Below are 14,932 nucleotides of genomic sequence, written 5' to 3'. Positions count from 1 at the left end.
TTTTGGGTGTTCCTTCATATTTTTATTATTTTTTTTTCAAATGAAAATGTTCTAATATTGATTGTGGTGACAAATGTACAACTATGATGATACAATCAATTATAATAAGTCATTGATTGTATACTTTGGATGGATTATATTGTGTAGGAATATATACCAATAAAATTGCATTAAAAAATAACTATCAAGGAGAATGATTTCCATCTTTAGAATAAGTGACTTCCATCTCTATGACCTTAAAAGACTACCCATTACCAGGAGACACTAACTTCTATGTGCTTCTTTAATTATATTTTTAAAGCTTTAATTAAACACTTTATATCTGATAATTGATACTAAAGAATGTATATTACTACACTAAAATGTTATTAAAAATCCTGTACCCAGCACAGAGCCTGGTATAGAGTAAGCAAGTACTCAATATGTGTTCATTTTTTGTTCAATAAATCCAGATCTTTCCTTGATTTAATTCAGATTAGACCTCTGGGTGTATATCTGGGTGAACATTAGTAAATCTGGAAGTGGCTATATGTTCTTTGAAGTGATCTGAAACAGTATGTCATTTCTTCATTTCTTTTAACTTTTATTGAGTTAATGTGCAAGCTCTATAGCTGGTGCTCATATTCATAATTTCATTGAGTCCTCACTGTTAGGTTGGGGGAATAAGGGAGGGCTCTATGGCTGGAATCATGAAGTCTCTCCAAATACCTCATATCTTAAAACCTTTCACTCACAATAGCTTTTTTTTAAAAAACAAATTTTGGAACTATAATGCTTTTACTACCAGAATGTACAAAAACAAAACAAAACAAAACAAAAAAAAACACTGATCCTTTTATAATTCTGCAATAATGCCTCCGACTTTGAGTCCCACAAAGTTTCAAAACAACTCATCTGTTGGAATTCCATAACATCCTTTTCAGAATAAATGTGACTTTGTTGTTTTTCATAATAGAACAAAGTCTTTAACTTTGATAATTTAGACCATTTTGACATTTAAAAATCAATGGGAATAGTGCTACTCTTTTATCCTTTGGTTCCCAGTGACCAACAATGCAGTAATAATGCCTCTGGTTTTCAGTTCCTCTTGGATGACATTTATTAGCAGAGAGAAATCTGATGTTTTAGCTGCAATTTGGCAGCCCAGGAAGTGCACCCACACTCCAAAGTATCCCTTATGTTCTAGAAACAATGCTTTCAGTTGACCTTTCGACTAATAATTCAATGCACATGCCAAAAGTTTCATTGAGAGAGTAGTGATGCGTAAAAAATTTCCAACAAAGACAATTTACTTATTTTCTCATTAACAGCACACATCCATGCCACAGAACCAATGTTATTGGTAATAGTAACTAAATTAGCTCTTGCCAGATCTTCTTTACTAACAGATTCTCCTTGTAAATCCTATGAGCAAAACTAGCTGCTGCAGCCCAAACTGGCAGACAAAATCTTTCATGTTCTCCTCCATAAATATCACGGACCAACTCATCAGCTTTGGTGCTGTCACCTTTGAATGTCAATTCAAAAGCCTCTTCAAAACTCTCACAGCCAGTCAATAAACTACATAAACTCAGAAAGGTGTCTCTGCCAAGGCTTGTCCAGATCACTTGTTTAGAGTTGTCTTTGAAATGGACTGCTAAAATACTGTCACCTGAACCAATGTTCATTACCGGAAATGGGTAGGAATCATCCAGGTTCAAAGGCATTTTTTGGCATTGCTCAAGTTCTGAGGCATTAGCAAAAGAATAGCACTGTGTGTCACCACTGAACTGACCGAATCTGTATACAGTAAGCCCTTTACAAGGCAGTCAAGTTCATAGTTTGTGCAGGTTGGAGGTTTCCCATTGTCTGAAAATCTTTCTTTCTTTTTTTTTTTTATGCATAAGAATAACCTCCAGGATAACCTCTCAATTTTGTTTGGAATCTCTTGGTCATTGCCACTTTGTCTCATTTCACTCTTCCCCTTTTTGGTCAAGAAGGTTTTCTCAATCCCTTGATGCTGAGTCTCAGCTCATTCTAGGATTTCTGTCCCATGTTGCCAAGAGGGTCCACACCCCTGGGAGTCATGTCCCATGTAGACAGGGGGAGGGTGGTGAGTTTGCTTGTTGTGTTGGCTGGATTGAGAGGCCACATCTGAGCAGCAAAAGAGGCTCTCTTGGGCGTGACTCTTAAGCCTAAATTTTAAGTCTACTGAAAATCTCTTTTAAACTGTAAGCACCACCTCCAGTAGCACACAGCACTGTGGGTAATGTTGAGAAGTTTTTGTCTCTTCCCATTTGAATAAAAGCAGGCAGCCCTGGGTTGGAAGTTTGGTAAAGTGCAAGTACCCTCTACAACCTCAAAGTGTTCATTTCTTTGCACAGCTGGAATGCCAGTGGATTCATATGCTACATTACAAGTCAAACATATCTGGATACTTTCCAAGCTCTCGACTTCTATTTGTTCCTCCTCTACTCTGATAGCCACAAATTCAAAATATAAGGGCTTTACTGGAGTTGCCCCCATGTCCATGTCAAACCATAGGAAATAGGGTTTCTTGGCATCCTTGAAATTTACCTCGTCAGCCCAAAGCGGGAGTGGCAGCCACTGGTCCTAAGCGTGGCTGCGTGATGGGGGGGACTCGGAGGTGGACCCGGCCTGCGGTGAGGCCAAGTGGGGCCAGCTGGGGCGGGGATGGTGGGGGACCCGGCGGGCTGGGGAAGGTGTCTGCCCGCCAGCAGCCTCTGGCAGGCAGACACCGGCCTCTGGAGCCCCCAGCAGCCGATGATTTGCAGAGCCACCACTGCCGCTGCACTCACAATAGTTCTTTGAGGTAAATCCTATTCCTGTTTTTTTTTTTTTCAAATATGGAAACAGACTTATTAAGAAATAAAGTGAATTACTAACAGCAACTGTCAACTACATGGTGACGACCAGCGCTGCTTTTCAGCTGCTGTCCCGACAGGCGTGTGCCTTGCCTACATTGGATTTGGGTTGCTAACCTCATATCTTCAGTTGCCCCCCAAGCTTCTTCCTTGAGGGCACATAATTTACAGCCATTCTTCTTTCAAGCTTGGGTCTTCACAAGGTGTAGCTTCTTGAATGTTCTCTTGTACATTCAACCAGTACACTGGTAAGCTGAAATCAGGTATGCAAAATAAGTAAAATGTTAACTCTTGATTGTGCAATCCTAATTATTCCAGGAGACCATCCCTTTGCATAGTCTTAATTTTTCCTCTGATCTTAATTAATGTGCACCAGTGTAGAACCTTTGGATTTCTGGCACAAAGTAAAACCTGAGGTCTAGGAACACATTTGAGCGATGGCAGTCTAAACAATATATAGTTTTGCAAATTCCTATTTTCATTTATTTAATATTCATCTCAAAAAATCTACTTAGTTCTTATGGTTTTCAGGTCTTGTGGTTACAACAGTAAATGAAACAAAGTTCCTGCCCTCATGGAGCTTCCAGTCTAATGGGGAAGGGAGGAGATGGCCAACAATCCAATACAAAATGAAATGTGATAGATTAGTAATGAATATTTAATAGGGCAATAAGTGGAATAACTGCAAGGAAGAAAAACAAGGAAGAATAAGGGAGGGGAGCCGCAGCTCAGGGGTCTAGGAAGCTGGCTATGAGATGGAGATTAATGTGTAGAAAGTTTATTGGGAAGTGCTGTTAGGATCAACACTTGCAGGGAAGGGAAGAAAATAGGATTAAGAGGAGGGAAAGTCTGGGCTCCTGGGAAGGTGGTGTGATCTTGTCTAAGCATCTTCTACAAAGAGTGATTTCCGGAGAAGGCTGATAGCAGTGATCTCTCAGCACTGGGTTCCTTGTTGGATAGAGGTTTTGAAAAGTGGGAGATTGTTTTTTTTTAATAAAAGGTGATCAGGGATAACCTCTCTCATAATGTTTTTGAGAATACACTTGAGGGATATAAGGAAGAAACTAAGTAGACATCTAAGGAAGAGTGCTCCTGGTGAAGAGAATTTTGACCTTCATTTTTAGATTTTCTCAATGTACGTTCTTTCTCATCTATTGTTTTTCCACTCACACTTAGCTTGATTAGTAATAATAATAACAACAAGATCATTTTTCATTTTGTAGTTGTAAGCTTTTTAAAGATACTGATGTAAGGGTCTTTTATAACTAATAACAGGAATTAATATCAATAAATAAAATGATCAATTCATATTTTCATTCAATCACACAGTGATACTTACTAGTTGTCTACTTTCTGCTGGCTACTGAACAGTTACTATGGCTGAAATGGTGAAAAGGTGAATCAGTCCCTGAATTCAAAGCTAGCAAGTTGGGCAGACCAACAGATAAAACAGGAAATTGAAATACAGTGTAAAGGATGCTATGACTTAGTTAAGTTCAGGGAGCCAGTACAGAAGAAAATCATAGCACTGAACAAAGGATGAAACGAAGTATTTCAATAGACAGAAAAAGATGGATAATTAAAAGCAAAGTCAAAATTGGAGCCTTGCCTGGACTGAGGCAGGGTGGCAGTGTGCTTTAAACAAAGCTGGGCAAATAGGTGACATAAGTGACTCTTCAAAGGAAAGCCACATTTTAAGCAAACTGTTCTAACTTGTTTTGTTATAAGATGGGATTGAAGCCATGAGTGTGTACAAAAATCAGCTTCATATGGAGAAAACACACATTTCTGGGATGTCTCAGGCATGAGAATGGTTTTCCTTGTTAAAGATGGACTCCAGGCAAAAGAAATTCAAGTAAAACCTCAGAGTGAGTTGGCATTTTTTAATGAGTTGGCTCAAAATTGAGAGGTGTCACTGGCGAATCTTCAAAATAGAAGCAGACTCTCTCAACGTGGGGGAGAGCAATTTCTTTCTTCTTTATCACAGAAACTGAGTTAAAGAGCCTCACAATCAATCTCCAACTCTCACTCCATTCAAGCTACAAAATGTCATAGGACTTTTCTCTCATAAGAAGTTGGCCTCCAAAGCAAATTTTACTACACACATCCTTTAAGAAAAATCACACTCTTATTTGTAACACGACTCCAAAAATCACTCAAATATAACAGTAATGTCAGTGTGGGCAGGAAAATGGAAATTTCAGGGGTGATATATATGAAAATGTAATACTACATATAAAAAGCTTGCTAAAGAGATTCCTGTAATCATCAGAAATTTTTCTCATTTTAATCTATAAAAAATTGTATTGACATGTGCAACTTTTTTTTTTCTCTTTGGATAAAGTCATCCCTGATTCAGGCTGAAAATCAAGTAAAGCTCCGGGCTGTGGTTCACCCATATTTTCATGTGTACTGGAGATTCTCATGCTTGCCACCAGTGACAGTGGTGAAATTAATTGGAGAAAAATGGATTAGTGTCTTATCATCTGTCTCCCTTTTTTCCAGCATTTTTTTTTTTTTTACATTTCTGAAAAATGTTACTTAGAACAAGCTTTGCATTGACACTCCAGGGCTATTTGTATTGAGTGCGAAAGAAAAGTTATTCCATTATTGAAAATGCTATCTGCATTTACCATGCCTTGTTCTTCATATTTAAATAACTCTCTTCCATTTGAATAATATTTTTTTTCCTGGAGAAAAAAGCCTTGTTAATGCTCTGCCGAGGCTTATTTTTGTCTCGTAATTGGAAAATTGCTCTGGTGGTGGCCAGAGCAAGTCATAGGAGGTGGGATAGCTGCAGTGCTACAATGAAAGGCATCCTGGGACAGGCTGTGTTTTCTTTATCTTTTGTCTGAGGTAGGGGTGAAAGGACATTCCTGTATTTGCTCCCCACAAAAAAGACTAAAAGGGGGAAAGAAATAGTTTTCATAAAGGTCAAACGATTTTGGTGCTAGGTCACACTTAAATTCACCTCCCTTACTTTCTAAATGAGAAAATTTAGACCCAATTTAATTGGTTATTATGATGTTAGAACTCGAAATGTACAGGTAGTTTCCTCGCATACATGTCCTCATCAATACGCAGCAGAAGACTTTAGGGGAATTTTCTGCAGATTTCCAGGGCCCTCTCTGCCATTCTTTTTCACGCAGGGTCTCTGCTCTGCAAGCTTTAGCTGCCTTGGTTTTCTCTAGACTCAGCTCTGTCTCCTCAATACAGAGAGACCCTATGTGGGGGCCCTGGGAATGCTCTCCAGGCAGAACAGTGCAGCTCACTTTTGTTTTCCCACTCTTAGGAATCACTGTCCTGCACTGCCTAATGTGTAATATTTGAAACCATTGTTTCATATGCTTTGTTTGTGTGTTTGATGGCGTTTCAGGCAGGAGGGAAACTCTGATCCCTGTTGCTGCGCCTTTCCTCCAGCTGTGTGATCCCGGCAGCTCACTTCACTTGTTTTATTGATTTCAGCTTTTATTTCCTTCCCTCTACTTACTTTTGCATTATTCTGTTGTTCCTCATTTAATTTCTCAATTCTATATTTAGTTGGTTAACTTTCAGTATTTTTAAATCATGTTATTGACAATTTTTAAATTTACTCTGAAAAAAAAGAAAAGGAAAGAAATCCATTTTGCTAATCTGTATCTTTTAATTGGTAAATTTAGTCCGTTCACATTCAGAGTCATTACTGTAAAGGCGTTTCTTGAATCCACCATCTTATCCTTTGAATTTTATTTTTCAGATCTATATGTCCTTTTCCCTCTTTCTCTTTTCATGCTTTAAGTAGGAAGAAAGAAAAGTAGTCTTTGAGAGAAAAGCATATGAAGCTTGGAGATGCCTGCACGAAGGTGGAGGAAATTGGACATTTTGTTTGCTTTTGGATGGCCGTTCAGGCAGCAGATTCGCTGATATGCCTCTATGCCTACATGAACAGGGGTGAGAGAATTGGGGCTAGACAACGAGGCTAAGAGAAGGCAGTGGTGAATTATCTGCACTCCTTCCATTTTGCCAGAGTTTCCCAAGAATGAAATGAAAATCGCCAAGGAGTTATTTTGCTGGTATCTCACCCAAGAGGGTTTCTGCTAAGCAAGGGAACACCAACCACAGAGCCTCTGCGTATATAGTGATGAGAATTGTGCAAGAGGGGAAAAGGCAGAGCTGGAATTGAATCCCTCCGTCAATGGCAGGATCCTCTGAGGTTGCCTGTATGCCTCTGTGAGCTCTGGCCTTTGGACTTCTGATTCTAAGAGTCCATCAGTGGTCTGTGTGAGACAGACCAGCAGCCACTACCACCTTGGGAAGACAAGTAAAAATATGCTCTTTCCCTGCTTTTTTCCCTCTGCTGCCAATCTCAGAGAAGCCAAAGCCTAGAAGAAGGGAGAAGGAAGGAAGGAATTTGCTATATTAGCATTTTGAAATTATAATACCTTTAATAACAGAAAGGAACTAGAAAACTTAGTATTTCCTTGTTAGGGGATGACTTGTGACCCCCAAAAGATATGTTGAAGTCCTAATTCCCAGTAGCTCATACCATGGCCTTATTTGGAAATAGGGTCATTCCAGATGTAATTAGTTAAAATGACATCATCCCAGAGTAGGGTGGGCTCCTAAACCACCCTACTTTATAAGAAAGAGGAGAAGAGGCAAATAGGAAAGAAGGTTATGTGAAGAAAGAGACAGAGATTGGGGTGATACATCTATAAATCAAGGAGCCACAAGGACTGCTGGAAAATTCCAGAAACTAGAAGAAGCAAGGAAGGTTTCTCCCCTATGGGTTTCTGAGGGAGTATGACACTGAAGACATCTTGATTTTGGACTTCTAGCCCCCAGAGAAGTGAACAATAAATTTTTGTTATTTTAAGCCATCCAGTTTGTGTAACTTTGTTTTAGTAGCACTAGGAAATGAAGACACTCCCCAAAATGTTGCTATGGAATAGAAAGCCAGATCCTACATCACATAGGTAAACAAAAGATTTCATGCATTTTACTCTACTGAATTGAGACGTGTCAATAGCTAATTATACAAATGAAGAGGATAGCCTTAGGAACTAAGTGCAATGTAGAAAGTAAAGGAAAGCAGTGAGAGAATTTGATGGGGGCAGAAGAGGGAAAGCTGCTTTGATTAGGCTAAGCTGGAGAACCTATTTCATTCAACATAATTTTATTGAGTTTTCCTGTAATCCATTTACTGTTTCCTGTAATCCAGTTCTGTAATCCAGTTATTGTTACTGAATTTGGGGATTCAGTAGTAAGCAATATAGACAAAAAATAAAATCACCAGAAAATCTTTGAAAGCGTTAAGACTAGAATGACATAAAAGATAGAACCAAACAAAGATACGAAACAAAAAGGAAAAACATTTAGAATAGAGTCCCTCAGACAGGAGTAAGCTTAAAGTGTTTGACTTTTCAAAAAAAGGTCAATGAGGCTGGAGCCTTCTAAACAAGAATATAATTGAAGGGGATGGGAGGAAGTTAGGTTTGGACATGTAGACAGGGTCCTGAGAGCCTGCTAAGAGTAGGGATTTTACTCTATGCATGGGAAGCCCACTGGATATTTGCAGCAAGAGAAGTACATGGTCTAATTTATGTTTTAGAAAAATTGCTCTGCTCCCTGACAGATGGAGTGTAGGAAATATGACAAGAGCCAGAAAGACAGGCTGTGGGTCTATTGCTCTATTTCAGGCAATCTCATCTATTCTTTTTCATGGGAATAAGTAATGCTGGTCCCTTTTTAATGATTCTGTTTCCTAATTTCAAAATAGCCAGGGATGGATGCACTCTGAGCTGAAGAAATTAAAATATTCAGCACTTTTATGCATTCATAGGCCTAGGAAGAATTTTATTGACTAAGATTAAGTAAGAGTTACATTAAACTGATTACTTTTGATTTAAAGGTAATATCTTTCAGCTGAGAATAGAAATAATTTTCACATGGCTGGCAATAGCTAAGATCATTACTCAACTTCAGTTGGAGAAAGGTTTAAAAATTACCTTATTAGCTTTCCCCAGAGCATATCTTATTACAAGTAACACCAGCCACAGGAGAGAAGAGGCTTGAGAAGGGTCAAGGACAACCTCTGAGTAACTTAACTAGAGGCTAAAGTAACATATTCTCCTAATGCACAGTGCACTGATAGCATTTGGCAAAACCATTTGGAAGAGAACCAACATGAGACAACAATCTGAGTTAATAAGCTCCACTGAGTGAAGTTCATCAACTCACAATGTGAACTCCAGTTGAACTTTATTCATAAAACTTGGAAAGAGGGAAGTTTGAGAAATTTTATATTCTTCATTGAGAAATGACTGAACTGAGAATGAGATCACTTCTAAGAATGACTTTAAAATGGCAGATAAGTCAAAGTCAGGCTAAAAAAAAAAAAGGAAACATTCAACATGTGTTTATCATCTCAAATTCTATGTTCTATTCCCAAACCCATCTGTATGGAAGAAATTTTTGGATAACCACTGCAGGATTGAAATGATTTTCTCTAATTTGAATGGACAATTACAGTTCTCTATAAACCACAATTACACATTTGGGGGAACATGTGAAATATGCAAGAGAGTAAAATAATTCATAGATTTGGGTGACCATTTTTGTCAATTGTAGGTAGGACCCCGTCTATACCAATGCAGTCTACATTAGGGAAATGTGTTTAAGCAGGTGTGTTGTCATGATTTTTTTAGCTTTAAAAAAATTAGCGACTTTTACTCTAGTTTTTCTTAAAATTTAACACGTGCTTATTAAAAAAAATTTGAAACTGGACAAAAGTGAAAAGGAAAAAATACCTATACTCCCACCACTAGAATTAAACTTTGCAAACATCTTGGATATATTAAATACACATGCACACACTGAGCTCTTGTAGAAAGACTGGTTTATAATCTTTTAAAAATATAGTAGACACCATTTTTTACCATTAAACCTAACAGGTCACATCATAATGTGATTGTAAGTTAATGTCCAGAGGATTCTACCAATTCTGCATTCAAAGCAGTTATTTTGGGAGATCACAGTATACATTTATACAAATGTTCCTGCTGAGCAAAATAGATTCGTGACAGTCTTCCTAGTGTCTGCTGGGAGAAGGTGTAGGGCATGCAGACAATTCCCTGACTGTCCTGTCCTTTAGAATGGGTGAGATGAAGGTAAACCAGTCATGGCATTTGGTGTGTGAGGGGAGGGAGAGTACTAGATCGTTTTGCTTTGACCCCATTTCGTGCAGATGTGGGCTTCCATAGCTCTTTGGAGCTTTTTGACCCAGCATCCCAGCAGTATCTGGGATGCAGTATCTTGGACAGCTCATGTGTAAGTCAGGCCCTTCTCTGCATGCTCTCACCCCTCATGCCTGTCATTCTCCTTACTATTGAAGCAAAACTGTAAACTCCAGGAACGTCCATTACAATGAGATCAACTGATATTAACAGAAGCTTTTCAAAAGCTCGGTTTAGAAGTGAAGATTTAAATTAATTCCCTGCCCTCGAGGCGCTCAAAGAATAATAAAGTTGGTCTTTTGTTTGTGTTTGATGCCAGTGCAGTTTCAGCAGCCAGGCCCCTGGGGTATTTGAATGAATCCTAACTTTTCTGTAATGTTCCTTTCCAATCTCTTTCACATGTTATTTCATTTGAGCCACCTACGGAGAGTCCAGGCCCAAGTTCGCACTCCCTTTCTCCATGTTCTCTGACGTGGGCTTTGTAAGAGCCTCATCCTTCTTAGAAAGGAAGGTTAGATCACATGCCTAAGGCCACACAGCGAATAAGATTTAGAACCTGGATTCAAATCCATGTGTCCTGGCCATAAAAAAACTGTTTTTAACCACTATGCCATTCTGCAGCAGTTATCTGTTCCAACTTCTCCCCACTGTTCATTTCAGACTGGAGAAACCAGCGCCCACACAGGCAGTCTTTGTTTTCTGTAGTAGTTCATTCATTTTGGGAGGGAAGTCCACATTGCACGTAAATCACCTATTTTCCTCCTTTCTGCTTCATCAGTCCACCCTTTAATTTGCTTTTAGTTTTCCAAAACTTAATTGAAAATATTCATCAGCTGCTAGTCTCCTTTCTGTTCTCTATATTTTGCTAAAAACCTTTAATATAATTAGGTGAAATCTTAGAAAGGAGAGGCATAAACACATATGATCATCAAACCATTTTGAATTCAAAGGCTGCTTTTATTCTAGACCTGCAGAAGTTTAATTTGCAATTAGAGTTCATCAAGGGTGCCTTGTGGCCTGACCCCAGACTGCTTTCCATCCTAGTTGCAACATTTTAGCGCCATATATTTTAGCTAAACCATTTTAACTTGTCATTCCATATGGCACAGAAGTTTAGCTAAAATATATGGCGCTAAATATGCAACATGGCTAAAATATGTATCATATTTTCCTGGGTCACTACATCTCATCTCTAACCCTTTGAGTCTTTTTTGAAATCCAGTAGCTGAAGATGACCTTTCTCTTCCTCATCTCAACCCTTAGAGCACTTAAGATACCTCATTAGTGGTGTACATCATAGTTTATCTTTGCTACAATCATTTCCATTCATGTTCTCATTTCCGTTCATGTTCTCATTTCTGTATAGCACAGAAGCTTCTTATGAATAGTTAGCAAAGTCTATTTCAGTGGACAAAACATGGGCTTTGGAATCAGGTACAGTTGTGTTTAGATGGCAATTAGAAGACAAAGGAAAATTTGAATTCACAAATTTTGAAGAACTGCAGAAAAAAAAATATTTGGTAGAGTATAATAATGACATGATAAAAAAGAATCCTTGGCAACTTCAAAACAATTTTCTGTGTATAGTCAAGGTTATAGGCTAAAAAGTTATAAGAAACATTATTCTTAATGGAGAAACTTTCAGTTAGACCCTTTCTGTTTAAGAAAAGGAACAAGAGGGATGTTGACCATCCCTGTCACTGTTCAACATATATTGGAAGTAATGGCTGAAACAATGACTTCTAGCCTCTTTGACAATTGGAAGTGGTCTTGCAATTGAGTTCTGGCCAATGGAATGTGAGCCAAGGTTGTATGACCCAATACCTGGTCTGGCCCAGAAAATTGCATCTGAGCACCTCTCCATTCTTTCTCCCTGCTGCTGCTGCCTGATTGGGGAGGTAATGTCTGTTCTAGTTTGTTAGCTACTGGAATGCAATATATCAGAAACGAATGACTTTTAAAAAAGGGAATTTAATAAATTACTAATTTACAGTTCTAAGGCTGAGAAAATGTCCCAATTAGAACAAATCTTAAGAAACGTCCAATCAAAGGCATCCAGGGAAAGGTACCTTGGTTCAAGAAGGCCGGTGAAGTTCAGGGTTTCTCTCTCAGGTGAGAAGGCACATGGTGAACCCAGTCAGAGTTTCTCTCTTAGCTGGAAGGGCACATGATGAACGTGGTGTCATCTGCTAGCTTTCTTTTCTGGCTTCCAGTTTCATGAAGCTCCCTGGGGGGCATTCCTTCTTCATCTCCAAAGGTTGCTGGCTCATGGACTCTGTTTCATGGTGCTGCAGCATTCTCTGCTCTCTCCAAATCTCCTTCATTCTCCAAAATGTTTCTTCTTTTATAGGACTCCAGAAAGTAATCAAGACCCACCCGAATGGGTGGAGGCATGTTGTCACCTAATCCAACTTAACAACCACTCTTGATTAAATCACATCTCCACAGAAATGATCTAATTACAGTTTCAAACATACAGTATTGAATAGGAATTAGAAGAAACAACTGCCTTTACAAAATATGATTAGGATTAAAACATGGCTTTTCTAGGGGACACACATCCTTTCAAAGCAGCACAATGTCCTACGTGACTTTGTAGTCTTCTGGGCAACTATAAGTTTAGATCCCCCAATGATGGGTGGAACAGTCATCTTCCCACCTATCTCTGCCTCCATCCCACTCCCCACAACCCTGTTCCTGACCTAGATTCACACGGGGCAGTTCTACCCTCAAAAACAAACAAACAAACTAACTAAACTGTGCTGAATCTTAATCCATATTGGGCCTATTTATTATAGCATTTATCCTACCCAATGATAGAAGCAGGGATGCTGCCATAAGAAAACCCTGAATTCTAAGGCATTGCCTTATAGGAGACATAGAATTAGATGTTTCATGCTAGAAAGCCAACTCTTCATGCTATGCTGAAGTAAATTATTTAAAAAAGGAATGTCTACAGTAACTTGGAAGGAATATTATGTGTCCTCTGCCCCTGAAGTTTAGTACAAGTAGTTAGAAAGAGCCCAAGTTTTAGTATTTTTCATTAATACATACTGCTTTTAGCAATATTATAAAAAACAAGTGAGTTCAGGAAAAAAATGGTTGATTTCCAAGAATAAATTAAGGTTCTCAGAATGTTGAAGAAGCCAAATGCTTCTAGACCTCAAACAATAGGAAATACAACTGAGAACATTTTAGAGGGGAAAATATGCATTAATGCTTCCTATTAACCAAGGGAACTCAACCCTGAGGTAAAGATCACATCACGAACATTGCTTTTTGCCTTAGTCCACTGTTATCATGAAGTTAGAGAGAAGGAGAGATGCAAGTACAGAAAGAAATAAGATGACTTAAGAATTGTGACTCAAAAATAATTTTAGATGTAGTTACAGGCAAATAGAGTGGGTTGAAAGCAAATTGAATACAAGACTCTTAAGTTTCTAAGTGATTTGTATTGCCAGAGAAGCTGCGAGCATGGCTTGAAAAAAGTCTTCGCTTATTTCTGATATAAAAGAACACTGGCGCCATTAGAAAAGAAACTACAAAACCTTATAGCTCACCTGGAGGGCACATTTCACAATACTCACTTCAAATGTGGCCATGGAACTTACTGACTAAGGGAGAAGCTTTCAAAGGGTGCACTCATGTGCAATAGAGAACAATGGACCCTTCCAACTTGAGAGTCTTCACGGTGCCTGCCCAGCAGATTCTTTCATGGCTGTAGACCAATGACTGATAAATGTTTCACATTCATCTCTTCTTCAAAGGGCAATTTTTATTGCTGACATCCTAGACTGGTTCCACCATTGTGTACTGAGTATGGGAATGGGCAGATACCTTGCTTCTTAGTTTGTTGGTTGTTGACTTGATAAGAAAATTATACATCACCAAGAGGTCCTGGGATTTGAGCTTGATGTGATAATAAAATAAAGAGGTTGTGATCTAATTTGAGAATTCATGAGTGTCTGGTGACCAGAGGCAAGGATTATGGCAGAGTCTGTCAGCTGTCCACTAAAATCCATTCTACCCTTATTCCTGGATGCAGAGATTGACTTTTCTGTTTCCCTTGCAATTAGGTATAGCCTGAGTTCTAGCCAAAAGAATGTAAGTGGGAGTGATGTACACCACTTTCAGTTCTGGCTGATTCAGCTTCCCATAAATGCTGCTACCTACTATTTCCCTCTGTGGAATGGCTGAAATGGTAATACCCAGGGCAACTTTGTAAACCGTGGGTTGAAGATGGATTTCCATCAGATTATATCCACAAATGACCTCATCCTTCTTCTCGACAGACCTAGAATATTACCGCACCATTACCTGAGCAAGAAATAAACTTCTGTTTTTCTAACATCATTACACTTTGGGTCATACCTGCCCTAATTAAATGAATTAAGTGGGTAGGAAAAGGTAGACAGAATCTCAGGCAGTAACAGTACAGCCACACGCCCAAGCAGCTCTAAAATCTAAGGCAAGCAAATAAACAAAAAATAATTCATTCCAAACCAATTTCAGCCAGTCACAGTCTAAAGAAGCCTTTCTGGAAATTTGGTGCATTTAACTTTTGAAGTAATTTACTCTAACCTTATCCCTTAATTTTCATATATATATATAAAATAAAGCTTATCTTTGCCTATAGTATGAATGGAATACCTGTTAGCTGTTGACACCTCTCATCCATAAATGTTTTATTCATCTTTGTAGCTACAGCCTCTGGAAAGTTAAACCACGTCACAGATGGTAAAAGAACATGATGAGATTTACCTTTATTTACTCTTTCCAAGACTCCTTGCTATTTTGCTACACATCTTACTTTTAAACTTATTATAAACCTCAAACATTATATTTGCTTTAAGC

The 14,932-nt window shown here is 38.5% G+C and overlaps 1 long non-coding RNA gene and 1 pseudogene across 2 annotated transcripts in view; one reads left to right on the top strand and one right to left on the bottom strand.

Annotated features, from left to right (window-relative positions):
* LOC143666075 (uncharacterized) overlaps positions 1–14,932 on the top strand; it is a 60,822-nt gene that overhangs the window by 19,275 nt on the left and 26,615 nt on the right. The gene's annotated exons all lie outside the window — the stretch shown is intronic.
* Positions 1,125–2,986, bottom strand: LOC143665937 (pantothenate kinase 3 pseudogene; annotated as a pseudogene).

This window comes from Tamandua tetradactyla, chromosome 22 (genome assembly GCF_023851605.1).
Source record: "Tamandua tetradactyla isolate mTamTet1 chromosome 22, mTamTet1.pri, whole genome shotgun sequence".
In the NCBI taxonomy this organism is placed as follows: Eukaryota; Metazoa; Chordata; class Mammalia; order Pilosa; family Myrmecophagidae; genus Tamandua; species Tamandua tetradactyla.
This window is presented reverse-complemented; position numbering and strand designations above follow the sequence as displayed.